The sequence below is a fragment of the Mugil cephalus genome, chromosome 5 (genome assembly GCF_022458985.1).
Source record: "Mugil cephalus isolate CIBA_MC_2020 chromosome 5, CIBA_Mcephalus_1.1, whole genome shotgun sequence".
Taxonomy (NCBI): Eukaryota; Metazoa; Chordata; class Actinopteri; order Mugiliformes; family Mugilidae; genus Mugil; species Mugil cephalus.
Genome location: NC_061774.1, coordinates 14,920,008 through 14,924,265, shown reverse-complemented (window position 1 = coordinate 14,924,265; position 4,258 = coordinate 14,920,008).

Genomic DNA, 4,258 nt, shown 5'->3' with positions numbered 1-4,258 from the left:
TGGGCTCTGGCTCTCCCAATTAAGCAGAGGAGTGTTGTGGAGCATCGGTGTCGGGGGATTCTGCTTTCTTCTCCTCTGTCAGGACCCATCACAAAGGCTCCTCATTAGTGTCAACCTCAGCTGTGCCACCACTTTCTCCTTCCCTCTTCCCCTCTCTCTTTGACTTTTCCTCTTTCCCTCTCTACGTCTCCATCTTCCCCCCCACCCCCCGTCGGACTTATTCACTCCTCATCGATTGCAGAATTCCTCTTCCGAAAGCTGCTGCCGACGGACCTGCTGCCGCTCCCGTCGCGCGTCCTCCTCCGGCAGAGTCCCATCCCCACCGGCGCCGCCGCACTCCCACGGCGTCGTCGAACAAACAGGTGTTGCTTCTCCCGCACTTTAATGACAATGAGTGCGGAGACGTTTCAAGCGAAAAGAAGGGGTTACAAAGTTAGTCTGATCATTAGACCAGCTCGGAGGATGGAAGGAAAGTTGACTTGTGACTCGGCGCGCGGCATCATAGACATATAATGATGTTAATGATCAACGCGCTGCGAACACAGCAGTGGCAGCAACATGTAAACAAGGCAACAGGGGAGTTGGCGTGGAAGCCGCCGAGTTCAGAGATCACTAGATGCACGCGGAGGACTAGATGTGGAGGAAAGGCAGCGAGATAAAACACTTGATTGTTGTTTGTTTGTTGTTGCCGTTTTTCCCCAGAGCAACAGTTCTCCCTCTTCCCCTTTACCCCCTACCGGTACCCTGCTCTTCCAACTCTTTATCATCCCTGTAGTCCGTCCCCGTCTTTTAATCTCGCTCTGCGCGCGCGCACGCGTCTCATTTCATCCTGTAATTAAGAAATTGAGCTTTGATTTCAAGGAGGGGTTATGGGTGCCACATTGCGATGCAGCATAAGATCCTCCTCTCACCAAGTTTCACTCCCCAAGTGCCAAGTCCCAGTCTGAGGCTCCCCATTCCTTGTGCGCTCTCTTTTTCTGCACGATTTGGTATCAAAGACATGATAATTAGGCTGAACAGAAGTTCATCTGGCTTCTATTATTTCTCTTTAATTAATAGTGTATAATAATGACAGTAAGTTCCTCCAATGCACTTTGTTGCTCACTGTGTGTCTGTGTGTGTGCGAGCGTGCGTGTGTTTGAGAGAAAGTGTGAACTCGTGCTTGTGCATGAATATCTTTTAGAGCACACATAACTTTAAACCCTGAGATGCTGCACAGATAAAAGGCGCCAAGTGTCAAAAGCTCGCAAACTTTTCCCTCCTTACTCCGCGCCTTCTACCTCTCCTCTCCTCTCCTCTCCTCTCTCCTCTCTCCTGTCCTCTCCTCTTCTCTCCTCCTCCTCCTCCTCCTCCTCCTCCCGTGTGCAGCATGCCTCTCTTCACAGCATTTGTGGAGACCTAATGAGGACATTTCTGTCACGCTCCTCAATCACACGCACAGCTGCCAGCCCTAGCCAAGCTATAAGTCCCAGGTATCTGAGACTTCACCCATTTTTCCTCTAGATGAAAAACAACAAATAAATAAATAAACAAATAAAAGCACATTTAATGCAGAGCAATGATGTGAAGAAGAAGGGGAAGGGGGAGTATAAGAGAGAAGACTTAAAAGGCGACACAGTGGGAACAGAGCAGGGCTGAATTCACTAATCTCCGAAGAGGCATAAAGTGAACATGCCAACCACCTTCGGCTCCAAGGAAAAATTCCATTGGTTTGGTGATAAATAGGATTTAAGTTAGGGTGACAGCTCCTCTGTATGTATGCGTGTGTGCTCGAGTGTAAGTGCACGTTTGTGTGTTTTTGTGCGCCTAAGCACATTCAACTGATACGCGGCAATGGGCGTCCTTCCAGCGAGCCCCGGATGCTTTGCTCCGCGCTCGTTGTGACTTATCTCTCAGAAACAAAGATGGATGTGTCAGTGCGCTTATTAAAACATGCTTTTAGCCCTGGCCGCCACTCTTCAGGAGGAAATCGCTTTCTGGCGGAGATTGACAGAACAGAAAAGAGAAAACAACATCCTCATTTAGGCCCAACATCTCGGACATGATTGCTCGCTTTAAGCTGGGTGTTCCTATTGAGGTTTTTTAATTGTTGTTTGCTTCTTTTGCTCCATATTCACCAGCCAGGCGGCCACGGTTGGAATCTTTAATTACCTTCAATACTTGTCCCGTTATTTCAAACAATTGCATGATTAAATGGGCGCTCCGCTGAACGTATATGCGTTTTCCTTTCTGTGTCCTCAAAAACAGCTCAGTTAAGTCAACATCCTTTTTCTTTTTCTTTTTTTTTCATTTTGTTGTTGGTGGTGGTGGTTAGCTTGTTTGCTAAACTGTTGGGCTTTTATTTTTAACGTCACAGTTCGCAAAAACCCACAAAGGCCGCGCTTCTGCGGCGGCAGAGCTGGCAGCCTGTTTTTTTGAACGCGCCCCGCTCAGATTCAATCCAGCTTCGCCTCTATCACATTATCGCACCGGCGTGATGGTGTCAGCTTACAGAGGAAATGAAAAGATTGTTGTTGACAAATCAACGCTGACAAGAGTAGCTGTAGAGATCCCTCCAGCTTCACACGGGATTAGCCGTGTGCCATCTTAAAGACAAACACAGTGGCCCATGTGTTGCTATTTCCATCAGAGATGAAAACAAAGGCGGGGGGGTTGGAGGGGGGGAGGCTTGTCTTAAGTCTTGGCGAGATGATGGGCTTTCTTCATTCAGTATTAGCAGATTAGACATGTTTTATGAGCCAGTCACTCCGGATGATGTGCTGGTGTGTGTAAATGTAGGAACACAGCAGGACAAAAAGAGGGTTTGGTTCACTTTTAGATTTATAATTAAAGACGGAAAACAATATGGAATGGGATGTGTCATCTGTTGAGATCGGGCTTTGCAGCGACGTAGCTGCTTCGGCTCCATCTTCTGAAGCGACTGTCAGCTGAATTGTAGTTTGCCGTACGTTTGATCTTAAATGGATACTTTATTCATGAACTGCACAGCTAAACTGCCATTTGCGCACACAGCTGTCAGTCCCGTCCCCAGCATTCACACGCACCGGAGACGTTCAAGGAATCAAAAAAAGAGAAAAAAAAGAAAAGAAAAATAGAATCTGAATCTTTTGTTTGACCAAATATCCCACTCCAAAAGATGGAAGTTGCCCGCTAGCTACGATAAAGCTACACTTTCAGTCACGCAACAGTGATTCTTTGCTTTCTTCCTGTTTACTGATTTCCCTCTGATGTCTTGCCAGAGTAATCGAGGTAATCTCTGGGAGGAGGAGAAGAGAGGAGAGGAGAGGAGAGGAGAGGAGAGGAGAGGAGATGAGGAGTGTGGTGAACAGGCAGAGAGGGTCTGCCAGCGCATGGGATCAGAGCTTATATAAGTGCAGCTAAAACTCCTGAAATGTACATTACGTGCACACTCTCTGAGAACCAAGGCCTTTCAGTTGTTGCGCCAGTTTTTTTGTGACCACTATATATGCAAAGCAAAAGTAAAGCATATCGAACTCTTGAGAAGACGCACGTGAATCCTGATCCACCTTTCCTTAAAAACCTACCAGTTCCTGTGAAAGTTGAATATAAATATTTATCATTGGACTGGACTGATAGAAGCCAATCCATCAGTCAACTGATAATAAGTAGGAATGTTAACAGTAAAACAAATTGAGACTGTTGCACACTAGAACCTGATGAAAAATTAAATAACGATAAGAACAATTACAAATTAAAAATATAATGTTGGACTACAATACCTTTTAAAACTGCAGAGAACAGAAATGTAACCTGAATATATAAATATATATATATAAAAAAACATATTATTAGATATTTACTGAAATTGCTCGTTGTGATAGAGCGTGGTAATGCAGAATATATGAGTTTCCTTTCGCAGTAAGATAATTTTTCTTAACACAATCCTCGGTGAAAACAAACATGACTGGATGTGAATGGAGCTCATCAGTCTCTGCATGTTTCAGCAGAGTCATTAGTGCTCTGGTGAAACGATGCAATGAGCACAGAAAAACATTACATTCCCATTTCACTGACAAATTCCCCTTGTACAGTTTTAAATGTTGAAACGGGATGTATGTTCTGAATTGATGACAGACCTCTGAAAAGTTTTCGGTCTCTTACAACAAAGTAGGAGTGCGCTGAAACACTTTACCTGAAGTTCTAAGAGTGAGACAAAAAAAATAACACAAAAAAATATTAATATTAAGACCTCTTTCCAGTAGGTGGCACTATTCTGGAGATGACTGTCCATATAGTT